The 17,400-nt window shown below is 33.9% G+C and overlaps 1 protein-coding gene across 1 annotated transcript in view; it reads left to right on the top strand.

The window, feature by feature from the left end:
• Window positions 1–17,400, top strand: part of LOC112671696 (bifunctional heparan sulfate N-deacetylase/N-sulfotransferase 4) — a 284,811-nt gene that overhangs the window by 182,237 nt on the left and 85,174 nt on the right. The gene's annotated exons all lie outside the window — the stretch shown is intronic.

Raw genomic sequence — 17,400 nt, 5'->3', positions numbered from 1 at the left:
CATCTGAGGCCTATTTTAAAAATCTCCACTAATTCTATTTGGAATCAAAATAGAGAATTTGGCCCCTTTTTCTTTAATCGTGTCCTTTTATCTTTCAAATTTTTGCAATTGCATTTCCTTTTATGTGTATAAAAGTATATCAAGGTGGGGATATATTATAATTAGATACTGTTGAAATTATTTCAGCTTTCTGATTTTTTTCTTCCATTAATGTTCCATTTCTAAGGTCAGACAAAAACAACCCCTCTTTACATCTTAGTACATACAAAAAATATGAAGTAGTGGGTAATATGCTGTCCCCACCTTATTTAATGTAACAAACTTTCATACTCAGAGAAAAAGATTCATGCATTAAAAAAAAAAAAAAAAAACAGCTCAGTTGTCTATGGTGAAAGTACGTTTAAAATGAATTATTTAGATAATTTTTCTATGGTATTTTAAATTCCTGAAGAAATTAAATAAAAACTTACATTGTGCAAAAATGAAAACTTGCAAATTGGATTCAAGGAGTAGGGAAGTGGGGGGGTTAAAATGCTTTGTATGAATAAATATGAATAATCAAAAAACCTTTCACTCAAATGGCATAGTTATTGAAAACAAAACAAAATTTTAAAAAGGTCTGTTGTGCTGCGGTGGCCTATACTGGCAAACAGCTTGGATGCTCTATGATCTTTTGCAGGAAACCATTTCTCAGAGCTTGCTTGCACTTCTGTAAACAAATTAGTTAACTAGACAGTCTTCAATGGGACTCAAAGATATTTTTTATGGACATAAATCTGAGTCATTCCAATGTTTTGTGTATAATTCAAACTCATTGACATTTAAAAGATATCAGGATTTTCTACAAGTATTATTTTGGAAATTGAGGTGTGCATGTGAATGTTAATGAATGAAAATGTGGAAAACCTTTCTGTTTACCCCTTTCCTCACTAATTGAAAATTTGATCTCCACAAATGCAAGGGTCATTTCTTCATACCTTTTTCATTTCAGCACTAAACTTTTGTCCCCAAACCTGCACCAACCATTTCCTAAGGGGAAGTGGATAAGCATGAGAGCACTGATGATTGCCTCCCCTAAAATGGTGACCTTAGGCCTGACTGCTATTTCTGTAAATGATTTGACTGCCTGTCTCATTGTCATTAAAGAGATGGATCTAAAACTTGTTTTTAAATTTTGAATTCAGTACCATTCTTCTCATAAAGCATCATTTGAAGATGTATAGTTGGTTCTTTAAATAAAAGACTAGTTGGCATCTAATATTTCTACCTTCAGCACTTGTGAATTCACAAAACAACACTAGTGTAAATTGTTTAAAAACATTAGCAGTGTCACACAGATCAATTTTAATTATGAGTGGAATGTTAACAGTGGGAAAGGGAAGTTTCAGGAGGCTTCTTGTGTTCATTCACAACTGTGCTTGCTTTATCATTGTGAATTGATGGTGAACTCAAAATATGATACATGAGTAAAGGAGAGAAACCTGGATAGACAGCAGAAAGAGCAATGCTAGAGATGGTCAACGGTGTGGATGGTATAGGACATTGTAAAATATGGTAATATGAAGAAGCCTCCATCTGGCAAAGAATGGTCCACAAGATGTGAAATTAGGAACAATGTTGGTTAAAACATGGACAGTGTACACCCATAAGCAATCTAAGGAGATATTTCTCCTTGGCTCTCTAGGGAGACAGGTGGCAGGCAGTATATGGTGGTACCATCAAAATGGGGCTTAATTCCAGACCTGTGTAGGCAGAAGCTACAAGATGTATTAGTCAGGGTTATCTGGAGAAACAGAACCTGTATGGAATGGGAGGGAGATAGACTTATTATAAAGAATTCACTTATGTGATTATGTAGGTTGATGAGCCTCAGGATCTGCAGTCAACAAGCTGCAGACCCAAAAGAACTGATTGTCTAGTTCCAGTACAAGTCCTAATGGCTTACCTTAGGCCTGAGAATCAGGAGAGCTGATGGTGTAGTTCCAGTCCAAAGACTGGCAATATCAAGATCCAGCCAATGTTTCAAACCAAATCTGAAGGCAAGAAAACAAACAATGTTCTAGCTCAAAGACTATCAATCAGGAGTTCCCTGTTACTCACAGGATGATGAGCCTTTTTGTTCTTTTCAGGCCTTCAACCTATTGGATGAGGTCCATCCACATTAGGGAGAGCAATCTGCTTTACTCAGTCGACCAATTCAATTGTTAATCTCATCCAAAACACCCTCACAGACACACCCAAAATCTGGTCATTCTGAAGTCCAGTCAAGCTGACACATTAACTACCACACCCAAATGAGATACTTAATGTGAATGAAATAAAATGGGCCACACTGATAGAGGAGAGGAAGTGATGAATAAAGAATCTTGGAACGTAAGCTTAGGATTTTTTTTGTGCATGTGTCCTATAGAGAGACACCTCAGGTGATGAGCTATCATCAATACACTCATCTGGAGAAAGAAATAGGATGCTTAATTACGGTTTCAGGTTAGATGGTTCTAGCAAGTCTATCAAGGAGTGAAGTTATAGGAATGGAGTGAGGAAAGAAGAAAACAAAGAGGAAATATCATACTGACACCCAGCCCTCCTCCCCTTTGGTCTCTTCTTTTTCTCCAGCCATTACTTAATTATTTATCAGAGTAAAAAATATCTCTTTACTACTCTTTCACCAAAATGATGCTCAAGACAACCTCTGAAAGTTTTTTGATATGAAGGTATGCTATTGATATGAACTAATTAATATGCTAACTCTAAGAATACTTATATTCTAACAGAATCCATTCCCAAAGGAGAGGTCTAGGATTGCATTATTTTAGATATCAAGTCCCTTGTGATAATAAGTATTTAGTAGGAAGCATTTAACATCCATGAAATCACTTGGAGATGACCACTTCTTCTGTTTACTGTTCCAACTGAACATTACAATGTGAAAAAGTGATTTTCATGAGGACTTAGAAGTAGGATAAACAATCACTAGGGTTAGCATCAACTAAAGATTAAAGGCCAATCTAGCTTTAATTTGTTTTTTCATTGATGATTTGCACTTTCACATCACAGAAATACTATAATTATCGTATATTATGACATCTTTCTTTTATGCTAATTTTCTCCAAGGATTTGTTAAATAGTGTACAGATTTCTGTTCATAGCACTGGGGCTTTTGTATGTTGATGAATGGATGAATAAAGATATAGATAACATGACAGAAAGCTAGCAGTGATAGTAAATACTCCAGATAATATTAATGTCTAGTCTTTCTTATCACATTGGAATGATAGATCAACTCTGGCAAGATGAAATTAACAGGAAATAATGAAAACCCCCAAAATTATTTTCAAAGAAAATAGTCATATAATTCCAGCATCATATAAGAATAAATATTATATAACAGCAGATTAAATCTGCCAGCAAATTGTATGGGATGCATCATGACATATTAAGTTCCTTGTTATTGAAGTTACCCAAACAGAAATGTAGGAATATGGAATCTATTACTTTAATATCTCTTTTGATGCTAAAAATCTGTGATTCTACTCTTACCCAACCAGACATGGGTGTATCTCTTTCACTGTAAAACATTAAAAAATATAAAGTAAGTTTAATTTTAAATATTACCAACCAGCATTATAAATGTGGTTATACTCTGTGATCATAAAGTCAGAGGAAAAGAAGAAAGAGTAACTTATCAACATGTATACAAATGCAAGAATGAGACAAAAGTGGGAAGTAATTCAGTGGTGGATGTACTAAGGGAAATGTATTGAGAATAAAAAAATTCTTATCATTAGTATACTGAAAGAAATATTACTGCCAGATTTAGCAGAACTGTTTTGAATAGGTCTGGATCCTTCATAGGATTCACGTAAACATCCTATGAAGCTAATAACAGCTGGAAAAAGTATATGAGGGAATGTCCTGTAATCTTCCTCTCTAAAGTACTTTAAAATAGAATCAACAACTATAGAGTTCTTTCTTATTACCTTGGGAGTTCATCAGCCTAAAGGAAGGCGACTGGATTAAATAACCTTAAAAAGTTCCACGTATTTTTTTTTTCTGGTTTCCAAAACTCTGCTCTGCAGTCAAAAAGGCACAAACCTTTCTTCAGAAAGAGATCCATAAATACACAGAACAAACTGGTGTTGCCAGTAGGTAGGGAAGGTAGGTGATGGATAAAGTGGGTGAAGAGGAATGAGAGGCATAGGCTTCCAGTTATGGAAATAATAATGGGGTTGGAAGGCACAGCATAGGGAATATAGTCAATGGCGTTATAATAGCATTGTATGGTGACAGATGGTAGCTCTACTTGTGGTGAGTATAGCATAAAATATAGGCTTGCCTAATCACTATGTTATATTTGAAACTAATGTAACATCGTGTGTTAACTACACATTAAGTTTTTAATAATTGATATCATATCACAAAAGGCGGAGGTAGGGAACATGAATCATACCAAGATCAGGGAAATTTTGTTGTCTAGCTTCCAACTTAGGGATTCACATTATTTTGTATTGTCCCCTCTAGAAAAGACCTGTATCACTTCTGTACTCAGATGTCTCTGATAGTTTTTCTTTATGTGTTTTCAACATTTCTTTTTTATTGTGACTCTAGCTGACACCCTGCTTCTATGCACATTTTAAAATTTGTCACTGTTTTCTGGGGTGCCTGGATAACTCAGTCCAAGAAAGCATGCAGCTCTTGGTCTTGAGGTCATGGGTTTGAGCCCCATGTTGTGTGTAGAGATTACTAAAGTAAACTATTAAAAAATTAAATTAAATAAATCATTATTTTCTCATCTACCATAAAACAGAAAATATAAATTAGAATATATTTTCACATCTTGACTTGCATATGACCTCCTATTACTGAGGTATTAGATCTTTTGATTCAGCAAACTGCAAAGAATAAGGTTTCTTGATTCTCTTGAATACCAACTTGTTTTGCCCAAATGAATCTAACAATTGAAAATTAAATGATATGAGGGCCATTTGAACGGCATTTCAAAAGGATAGCCAGGCATCTATCCATTTAACATTCGGATAACTTCCTCCTATCTTTCTTAGATTCTATCATGACCTCATCACATATTGATATTTTCCTGCACTGCTCCACACTTGTCAAATACTAACATGTATTTCCCTGGTGCCGAATCCTTCCTGTATTTCAATATAATCTTTGTTCAGACAGGAAGAAATATAATTTAATCATGTATGAGGTGAAACAGCTTATACCAGGTAACCCACCATCATTCAAGTCGAGACACTACCCTATAAAATATGCAGCAACTGACAATAATAAAGGAAGTCTGGAGTCTTATCAGATGGTGTCACCAGTAACTATAAAAGCTTGAAATGAGTATGTTCTACCGGATTTATTTTTTTTAACTCATTTTAATTCTGTGCTACACAAAGAACAATATGAAAATAGAAATTTTCTAAGTTTCTTAACAGATATGCTTAAAAAGATGTTCTGATTCTAGAATGTTTTAAAATGAGAGTACTGAAGCCAGGAAATCTATGTTTTCCAAAAGTTTGAAGCAGTGTCTAGACTTACTAACCTTTGCCTGTATTTTGGCCAGTTGCAAATTCAGATGAAGAAAAAATATGTGCCTGAAAGAGTGGTGTACTTGAAATTGACAGTAGAGTATAATGGAACTGCAATGATATACCTCTCCATGTGCTGTCTGCTGAACTCTCATACACCGAGGCTGCTTAATGAGCTTCCCTTCTTCGTGTATATCAATCTCCAAGTTTGTGGTATCTAATAGCAGGTGCAGTACATTTTGGATTAGTGCTGGCTCTTAAGACAAAGTAAAGAAAAGACAGCTGTAAGGTATAGGAAAACATCAACATGAATAGCCTGAACCAAACTTTAAGTTCTTTTAGTGCTGAAATAATACAGAATCAGATATGTAAGATAAATTCACAGAAACATATGTTGTGTACAGCACAATATAAAATGCAAGAAACATCCCAAGCCTATTTTAGAGCAGATTATAAAGAATTACTGATTACTGATATTAAGACATCCAAGTATTCTTTGATGATCTTGATTCTGATTTCCTATAAATGCCATGCTTTATAGAAAATCGTAACAATCAAATAATATTCCATGTAAAACAAAGCAGTTGCATAGTCTGTCAAAATATGCTTCTCTACAAAATAATATATTAATATTTCTAACTCAGGGTCGCAGGATATTTTTACATGTGTTCTAGCACTGTTTATTTAAAAAATAAATAAATAAATTGACTTCTAACTGCTCTACTATAGTGAAATATGCCTCTTATCTGGGCAGGGATTTTGAAGCAATTAGTGTTACTGGTTGCTGTGGGGCACGGAGCCTGGAAGAACAGCCACCAACTGTGAGAAGAATGGACCCCCGTAGAGTATATAGATTGTGGAAAATTCTATTTCCACTCACTGAAAGATCTACAGTCACCTTTTTTTTCCCTTTATCTGTTTTTTTTTTTTCCTTAAAGATTTGCAGGACTAACCTTTACAAAAGGACATAAATCACCACTTCTGAGGTGATTCACACTCACAGCAGGGACTTTGTAAAATCTGGAGTCAGCTAAGATCCGTGGCCTCACTATGTATGATATTATTCTTTCTATTCACACCGAAAATCAGGATCAGAGTTAGTACAAGGATCTAGAGAATGTGAAGAAATTTTGCTCTTTTCTCATTTAGGGGAGTAGTGCAGCTTTTGTTTAATTTTCCATAGTAGGATTTACATAGAAATTAGACAGAATATTTTTGTCTCCTAAACCTGAACCCTCTCTTTTCATCAAATAAAAGGAAGATTGCTATTATTGTGCAGACATGCTTCTTTCTAATGCAATGGTTGCTACAGATCCTGATGGAATACAATTTACATTCCTATATATTTCTAGACCATGAGCAAATCCATAAAATTGCATTGGTTTTTTTTTTTTTCAATTTTGTTTCCCTAGAAAAATAAATGAAAACAGCAATATTTTATTGAGGAAGTCTATTTCATCTAGTGTAACTGGATAATTTAGTTTTCCCAAAGCATGTTATGAAAGGTGATGGAACAGCTCTTTAGCATAAATAAATTTTCAACAGAAAAAAATGCAACCTCTGATTTATGCAGATGTTAGTCAATAGATAAACCTTTCTTCCCCTCTCTTTATTTTGAAGCTTGTAATATGTAAGTATTAGATGCATAATGCTCTTGACATTCAGGGATAGTTTGGAAGCAAAAACCAGTGAATTTGTGGTGATAAGAAAGAAAAGTAAAACCTCTCTGCATCACTGTTTATATGCCTTAGTGGGTTGGTGGGATAGTAGGAAGGTAAGTGGGTTTTGTAGAACTTCACAAAATTAAAATTGAAAATGTGTGCTATTTTTTGGTTTGTGAGTTTTCACCCCATTCTTGATTTTTATCATCTCTTCCACAAATTATATAACACCTTCAATATATCTTGTTTCTTTTTCTTCATATTTATTTTTTTTTCTAATTTTGTAGTACAGTGAAGCAGAAAGACCATTTGTATCACTTTACTTTATTTCACTTTGTTTACTCCTACTTCACTTTCCCCTGACTACTCCAAGGAGTCAGATAATGTGAAAATAAAAATATGAGCATAAACATATTGACTTTCCCAAAACATATTCGTGTTTTCATATTTTTTTATTTCTGGTGACCAAATTATTTAGTCTCAATTTTCCATTAGAATCTATATGCTGAAATAATGAGTATCTATGTAAATACCTAACTTGCTGGTTTCCATTGAGGAATTAAAAAGAAAAAATCTAATTTTCTTATCAGCAGATGGCCGAAAAGGTTCTATCATTAAAGTTAGCTTGAGTTGATATTTATTTGTCAATTTTTTATTTGAGGTTGACCTAATCTTAAATGTAACAATTCCTGATAAAAATGATTGGAAATCTGGCACTTAATTTATAATTAATTCTTACAATGCCGACTGTTCTTTAGAGGGCAAACCCTCAACTGCTATTTGTATCTCAATCATTTTATTTCTTCTTTTATTCCATTTTTTTAAAGAGACCATCCTGAGGACACTATCAAATAGTTCTAATGTGTGAATATTCATACATGTGCATAACTCAGTCAAGAAATGCTTGGGAATGCTGTCCAGAGGAATTGATATTTGAGTGAGCTGAACAATAGTAAGGATTCATCAGACAAATAAGGTAGCATGGTGGGGCTGTGGAGTGGGAGTTTGCAGTAGGAGGTTTCCAGTCTGAGAGAAGAGACATAGAAAGTTATAGAGGGTAAAATAACCATGGCAAGTTTGGGAACTGTAAATGTTCGGGTTTTGCAGGAGTACAAAATGAAAATAAAGTTTTAAGAGTAGGTAAGAATAAGATCATAAAAATTTCGTATGACATGTCGACAGTTTGAATGTTATTATTCTGTTGTAGGAAGAGAAGGAATTTAAGCAAGAGAGTGACAGAATCAATTATTAATTGTTATTTGTAATTTTAGCTGACATTTCAGGGTCTGTCCTATATAGAGAACATTAGTATATACTCCTTCCTATGCCGACAGTACTTTTCTATCCCTAGTATTCCCACCTCCACCTTACTATTTAATCCTTCAGATTTCACTTCTACTTTCTCTTCCTCACCTGGGCCCTCACAGGTTTAGGACATGACTCAACTGCTATATATACACATGGAGCCACATGCACAAGAGTGCTTTCAGTGGTATCTTTATGTTTTATATTACCTTCCTTACCCATGCTATGTGTACCCGCAGGCATGAAGTGTTGGCTTAACAGGTATTTGTTGAATAAACTCATAAGTGAAAATTATAGGATCATAACTGCATGTATGATATACCACATGCTGTTTCACACAAATTGTTAGAGCTGCGTCAGAAGAAAAGGGAAAGGAAGGGAGAATGAAAGAGTAGAAAGGAAAGCACAGGAAGGGGAGAGGTGATAAGGAAAGGAAAGGAAAAAAGGGAAGGGAAGGGAAAGGGAAGGAGTCAAGGATGGAAAGAAGAAAAAATGGAAACCCATTCCTTTCTCTTTCATCAGATGGGCCACAGGAATGTAACTTATCTAGTTACTGAAATTCAAAGGATCTTGTTTTAATGTATTATTTGTATTAATTATAAGAAAAAGTCATATAATATTCCATTGCTTCAGAATTTCTCTGTTTGTAAAATGGGGAGAATAATGTTAGTCCCCTTACTGTTTTACACAGATAATATGAAATGTGATAAAAAAGTAAGTGCTTTGGTTTTTCAGAGAAAATGTAAATAATTTGGATAGAATTCTTACTTGAAAAAGTAGAAATATATATCATTTTTATTATCAAATGATATTTGAGGTGTGTTAGCAGCCCATAAACTCTGGGTTTATTTACAGTTTGAATTTTGCTTGATTGTTTCTCCCTGCTGAAACACATAAATCATGGGGTAAAGACATTTTCTTTTTACCAAGGCTTTTAGTTTATTATATGTTTTGCTTCTGAAAACATTCTTGGTTGTGTTACTTTATTGTGCTTTCTGAGCTATTTTTAAATGATAACATTTCTATCATTATTCTTTCTTCCAGTAAAACAAATTGACCCATCAAATGCAACACTTGCTTGGCCAGGCAAGACTGTTTTTTTAATTCGGTTTTGGTTCCTACCAAAGTACCTCAGATGTTTTTGTCAAAAGTTTCTGGTTTTGTGGTTAGTGTTGTTGATTTTAAGGCCTATATTATTATTATTATTATTATTATTATTAAACAATAGAGAGGTTTTCTGGAAACACTGGGTCCATACATTTTTAAAACTTTATAGTGAACATTGTTGTGGAAATCTTGCTCAAATGAGGAATAAATAGAATTATAGCAATCTCTGTGTTTAGTACATAAAAATTAATTATATGAAAAATGGAAGACCTTCCCAATTGTTTCATAATTATAGATAATTTAGATGAACAAATTGAACTCAATAGAAATAAGAAAACCCAATCCCACAGATTAAATAGAAAACTCTAGGCTAGATTTCATTACTTATCACAAAGGGAAAGGGTACTCTTCATGTCTACAATCATTGATCCTACAGATCTGTCTCCATTGAACTTCACATCTAACAGAACAGTGAGAGTTCAATGACCTCTGTGAAGACATTAACTAAAACTAGAGAAGGGGCAAAGAGATTTAGAAGTAAAGAAAAGGTCGTGTTCTTGTAAACGGCAAGTTCACAACTGCCAACATCCTTTAGAACTATGTGAAAATTACTAACTTAAACAATGTAAAAGATTCCAAGCATGAAGCGTTTCCCTGATTTATAATTGTCACTTTTAGCACAATTTAAGGTATCCAATAATAGCATTCAAGGTATAAAGTGTAAGTAGTGGAATTTTGCTCCTTCTTGAAGCTGTTATTATATCCACTTAAATTCTCTTTCACACACAGGTACACATTCAAATCAAATGTGAATAAAAGATGTGACTTGAAAATTGCCATCCTCCTGAAATTTCCTTTCAGAAGTCCATTCTGTAGTTCACTTAAACAACTTGCTCAAGCAATCAAATCTATATAGGCAGAGCTTTCTACATGGACTGAGATGTTACGCTCATAAACATAGAGTTTAGGAATTATGAGCTATTTAGAGAAATAAAAAAGAAACTTAAACATATCACATTGCCCCAAATTGGAAGTAGCTTTTATCCTATCTTTTGCCAAATGCTTCTTTAAAAGTATATGCTATAGCATATAATGACTCTTGAATCTTTAGTGATTCAGATTTTTATTTATTTTTTTATTTTTTTATTGGAGTTATGCCAACATATAGAATAACACCCAGTGCTCATCAGATTTTGAAAAAGAAATCCATCTATAAGCAAGCACAGACATAGTGACTTACAGTGCAAGGAGCCATTGGCTGAACTATGATGGTTTGGGAAATGACTTTCTGGTGAGCAAGCAAACTCCCAGTTAAATAAGGCACATTACTTTTATGACATGTTCCCATGGTAGGCCCTATTATATATCTGTTGAATGAATAAGTCCATCAGTAAGTATTGTCAACACTACCTCCAAAAATATACTCCAATTAGTGCTTATTTTCTTTCCATCTCCAGGATGAGCCTACAAAGACAGTGGCTCCATTATTTCTCTCCCAGACAGCTGCTACCATTCCAGCCACCCAGACTCCATTATTCCAAGAGCAGTCAGGATGATATTATTAAATGCAAAATAAAGCATGTCATGGCCATTCTTAAAGCCCTCCAATGGCATCTCATTTAATCTTAGAATAAAACTCAAACTCTGGGCCATGACCTGGCCATCTTCCCTGCAGTAATCAAGTTCCACTCTGCCCTTTACTTACTACACTCCAACCATACCATCCTTATGTCTTTACAGTCTAAATATGCCGAGATTGTTTGCCCCTCAGGACTTTTGTGTTACTGGCACTTTGTTTCAAAATACCGTGGCTTTCAGAAATTTGTAAGCCTAATTTCTTCTGCCATTCATATCTCAGGTCAAACGTCATTTCTTCAGAGAGTGGTTGCCTGCCCTTTACTCAGTACCTATCACTTACATGTCTTAGTTTTTCATAGCATCTACTACTCTCTGAAGCTATCCTGTTGATTTATGTGTTCACCATCTGTCTCTTTCCCCCAATTCTATTTCCTGTCCTTACACAACCAAGGATCCACTCCATATTAGCTCCATGAGTCCAGCAACATTTATGTTGCAATGGAGGATGGAGAGTGCAGGGAGAATATGAGTGGTATAGAGATCAATAAACCACTGTATATTCCTGGATAGATGTCATTATGAGCTGTAGAAGTGATCTTTAGCCCAAGATTTACAATGTTAATGTGCAATTGAAAGCAATTCTGTATATTTGATCACTGTCCGCTTGTTTGTTTTGACACACACAGATGACTTTGTAATTTAGGTAAACAATGTATACCTAAAGTGCTTTATAATTTTTATGCAAATTTGACTTAAAGTAATATTTTATTTTATCTTAACTGCCTACATGAATGCCTAAAATTAGAAAGACATAACTAGCAATAATTTCCTAAGAAACACAAACATAAATATGAGATATGCAGGTAAAATCTGTAAAAATTCCTGTGATATCCAAGCCATCTTCAAAACCCACTCAAGTATTGACACCCATTATTTTTAATATGATAAAGTTCTCTTTGTTCTAGTTATAGTAAATTGCTAGCTAGTACTTATTCAATGTTTACTATATTTAATATTCTAAATGATTTATGTGTATCAACTCATGTAATCCTTCCAAGAACCATATGAAATGGATGTTATTATCTCCATTTTCTAAATGAGGAAACTATCCAGTAATGTTAATTAATGTAGTATCATGCAGCTGGAGATTGCAGAACTGCAAGTTTAACTTAGGAAGTCAGGTACCAAAGCCTTCACTCTTTTTGCATTACATTTTGCTGTCTTCCTAGTCAGACAACTGTCAAAACAGTAATATAACTTGAGAAAAACCTGTCTCTTTGAGGGAAAATGATCTTAGCAGCAATAACTGTACTCCATCAACTTCTAGGGTTGAATAGGTTTGTGTAATTGCATGCTCACATCAAAGCTGTAGGTTCCTTGATTCACTCAGTAAGCACCAATTAAGTACTATTAGTGTATCAAAGAAGTAAGAACACAAGGGTACAGTCCTCATAGACTGATGAAAGAAATAAATATAAAGTTTGATAAATGCTATTTTAACAAGGAATGGATGATTGCCTGGTTGGCTCAATTAGTTAAGCATCTGACTCTTGATCCCAGTTCATGTCACGATCTCAGGATGGTGAGTTCAAGCCCCATACTGGGCACCATACTCAGTGTAATGAAAAAAAAAAAAGTGAAGAAAGAAGAAGAAGAAGAAGAAGAAGAAGAAGAAGAAGAAGAAGAAGAAGAAGAAGAGGAGGAGAATGGAAATACACAAAAGGGTGGTTTCCAGGGTCTGAAAGAATTAGAAAAGTCTACAAGGACAATGTGATTTTTGAGCTGGACAGAGTATTTAGAATTTTGACTGACATTGAAGAAGAGGTTGTTTCATGCTGACAGGAAACTAATGAGCTGAAGGCATACATGGAAAGAACAATAGAAACAGGGATAAGAGTGAAAGGAGATAGGAGGTTGGAAGAGGCCTTGGGGCTTTGGGTACAAGTCTTATAGGGGCACTAGAGTAGGTGAGTGATATGATACACAGGTTTAGAAACAAAGTGAATATTCTTAATGTTTAATATTCAAGCTATTCCATCAAGATGGTGATCTTCCTTGAAAAAGGATACTTTTCCTTTCATCAGACCATGAGTAGTTTGTTCCCATGCTAGAACCTTCAAAAAACTGTCCTCGTCTCCATAAAAAAACAAATCTTGTTAGTCCATCGCTCACAAATGGGATGCTGGTAGAAGAGGACAACAGTAGGTGCTATCCTTTCTTCTAGGCTATCTTTGCAAAATGAACAATCTCAGGACTTCAGAAAATTAGCCTTTAAAAATGATTTTAATACTGTGTAACAATGGAAACACTGCAATTTTGAACCCATAGTCTATGTGGGGTTATTTTCCTATGTTTTTCCTTTTCTTTTTTCCCTCTTTCCTTTTAACTTTCTTTACTTCCCTCTTTTCTTTCTTTCATTTCTTCCTCCCTCCATCCTTCCCTCCTTCTTTTCCTTCCCTTCTTCCTCCTCTCCTCCTCCCACTTCCCCTATTTCCCTCCTCCCCCATTCCTTCCCCCACCCCATCTTTTCTTTCTCTTGTTCTCTTTAATGAGCAACTTCAGCTCATTATTTCTAGAATCACTGTATTACTAGACCAAAAAAACATGTAGTAATATTACATGTTACTGTCCACTAACTTTTAATGCCAACATAATGATAAAAATAAAAGACTTCGGTTAACAACCAATGAAGTAGATTTCAAAACAAACCTATGTTTAGGAAAACACACAGACTTTGTATTACTCCAATTAGTGTCTTCAGTGAAGTGTTTTCTGTATTTAAAAAAGAAAAAAAAAAGAGTCAGTTCTTAAGACTTTGTCCATATCCAAGAAAAATGACTTTTTATCTCATAATCCAATCATGAAAAGAAGGGTTGTAATTTTTTGCATATTTTGACTGTTAATAAGTAGATGATTATAAAACAGGTATGAATTAAATATCTAGTATATTTATCTTAATTTCTAATTTGACGTATTAACCTCATTGCATCCTACCTGGTATCAGTGGGAAGAAAATAGTGAGCCATGAAGAAATAAAACCAAATTCAAGTACAAAGTTCACTGGCCCCGTTATGGCATTGACCAATCTTTTGAGGTTCCCTCCTAGAGATGTGATAGCTTTGTGTTTTGTTTTTAGTAGACTGAACAGAGAGACCACAGAGGAAACGCCTATTTGTGATTGCATAAGAACCCTTGAAAACAGGGTGAGGTTAGTGAGAACATTTGCCTTTAGGGATCCTCTTACAATTCTCTGGCTTTCAGTATTTATACCTAGTGCCTTTGCTAAGCAACATGTTATTTAATTTTTCTTCATTTAAAAAATTAATTAGGATAATGAAGTTTAATATTTTAAGTGAAAATAAAAAAAAAGATCAACATCTGTAGCAAAAGAGGAATTATAGGAGCAGATAAAAAATATCCCTATTTCCACTTGCCACTATCTTGTTTCCAAGTAACCTGTTCTCTATTCTCCGCCTGGCAATGCCAGGAGTGAAAAAGAAGTTAATGAAACATTAAAGGGAAACAAGCAGTTGCTCTTGCTTTTCAAAAGATAGTGATTAAAAGCATGGACTGGAAACTCAAGTACTACTCACCTCAATTTCCTGCCACCTCAGGTTTAACATAAGCAAATTGCGAAACCTGAATTTAGTGCCATGACTGTTGAAGTTTCAAGGAAGTACAGAGAAAGGGGGTACTAATTCTGAAAGGATGATTGTTACCTTATTAAAAAGTAGTATTCCTTATAATTTACACAGTCACCCACTTGTATTTAAAGTATTTCAAGGTTTTAAAATATGTTTAGTATTTCTCTCCTAATGGACGGTGAAAAGAAATTCCCTCTAAGCCAGTGGTATCTAACATTTTTTGAGACTTATACCATATCAATAAAAATGATTTTGAACATGTATCCACAAAACATTCATAAATGTTTATTTACATATAAGTTAAATTCATTCCCATTATGCTAACACATTACTATACCACATACATTATATTGAGATACACAATAAATAAAAATAAAATTGTAATATTTTCTTATGGAGATACGTTTATTACCCCTGCTGGCATTCTTGCATTCTGGGGACCACTGCAGTAGTAGATTGAGAAGCTAATTAAGAGACAGAAAAGCATTATAAATATGAAAAACAAATGTTGTTATTTTGTGTATTTTGTATATTCTTCTAACCTCTCTTTAGTATCAGGACCAAATCATGCAATGCCTTATAGGCCATAGAAAGACATTTTATTCTTTATATTATCGTAAGTGTGTTTTTTATATTTTTTTTACAAGTATTCTCTTTATTTAAATGTGATGTGAGCCATTGGAAGCTTTTGAATAGGGATCTGACACAATCAGATTATGTTTTGAAAGAAATAATCTGTCTGCCGAATGGAGAAGAGTCTGAAGTCAGCCAGTGTGGAACAAAGATACAAATTAAGAGGATATTTTAAGGCAAAAATTAATGCTCGGGCAGGGCAATACTAGTGGAAGTAGTGAGACATAGTTGACTATAGAATACCTTTTATTGATGGATTTGATGTGGTGTGGAAGAAAGAAGAGTCAATAATGGCCCAAATGATTTAGCTTGAAGAAGCAGATGAATGAAAGCACATTTACTAAGATGAGGAATATTGGGAGAGGAGCCAGTTTGAGGAAGGGGCTATCAAGAGTACATTTACTAAGAAGCTGAGATTGAGATATACTTTAGGCATCCAAAATATTAGTCATTTGGCTTTGTGAGTCTGCAATTCAGGAGATTATAATAGTAAGATATATTGGCATCAAGATGTCATATAAAGTTATGGGACTGTATAAGCAAAATTATAGATTCAATAACATGCAAAATTTCTCTCTTATATTTGGGAATATTATCTTAGATATTTCTTATTAGTATTGCAAGGAAAATCCTCTCATTTTCTCTAGGATAAAGAACAAGCCACTATACACACACGCAAGCCCCCTCCCTTGAATGACTGTCATAATAGTGAAATATGATAATGTTTTAGGGCCTCTTTTTTCTCTAATAGAAATGTTCATTTCCTGAAATGGCAATTCTGAGAAATTAAAGACATGGATGATTGAGATGAGCTTTCCATTTTTGCTCACATACTACAGTTTATGCCTCATTGGATACTTTTAATTTCCCCTCTATTCCTTTTACCAAGCTTTTGAGTGGGTCTGAAGAGAACGTGCTTTGACATGTTTAAGGCATCCTGAGACAGAATCTGTACCCGTGATCATATCTTTTCAGTGTCCACAAGGTCTCATAGTATCTTTTTCCAGCTCATCTTTCTTGCTCCCTTGCCATTTTGGACGATAAAGAACCAGCTCATAAATGTTTAACAGACAAGATAAGCTAATAAATACAGCTCGAAATATCATCCTCTTACAATAGTCAAAGAATTATCTGTCCTGGAATAATTTCTTATGCCAACCAAGAAGAGCTCTCTATGAAGCCAAACTGTTTAAGTCAAAATTAAAAATAAAATCTACATTTCAAATGAGATATTAGCAACTTTTCTGGCATTTTAATGATACATCTTGCTACTATCTCAATAACCTTTTAATTTCATACTAATGCATAAAATTATCTTTACTAATGAGTAAGGATTTACTCAAGGAAATTGGGGATATCTTAAATTATAAACTTTTGAATGGCCATTGAATTAGTCTAAATTAGAAATTTAGATTTCTAATAAGTCTCAGTGGTTCAGAATTTTTAAGCCTCTAACCCTGATGCCATCCATGTTAGCCTAGATATAGTGATTTACAAATTCTCCTTCCTTCATATGCTTTATTCATAATTGTCATAATAAATAAAAGTAAACTTTTTTTTATTATTATGGCTCTTGTTTCCTTTTCATTGAAGAATATAACTAATTAGGAGGTGGTAATTTTTTGATTAAGTGAATTTTGAAAACAATAAATATATAAATTTCTTAAATTATAGGGTTTGGATCAAATTGGCATACTATTTTGATTAAGATATTGGTGGATGGCATGATATTGAGTAATAGAAAAAGAATTGGTCCATTCCAAGCCTTATATTTTGTAACATAAATGTTTCATAAAATTTTCCCTTATATATATTTAAACATAATAACATCAGAACACTTTTCAAGATAGTTAATTAAACAATTTTAAAATATATTATTTAAGCCAATGGTTTACTTCCTTTACTATAATGTGAAAGTAGAAAACAATGTTG

Source organism: Canis lupus, chromosome 32 (assembly GCF_003254725.2).
Source record: "Canis lupus dingo isolate Sandy chromosome 32, ASM325472v2, whole genome shotgun sequence".
Classification (NCBI taxonomy): domain Eukaryota; kingdom Metazoa; phylum Chordata; class Mammalia; order Carnivora; family Canidae; genus Canis; species Canis lupus.
The sequence above is the reverse complement of the archived record's forward strand: the minus strand, read 5'-3'. Positions and strand labels throughout refer to the sequence as shown.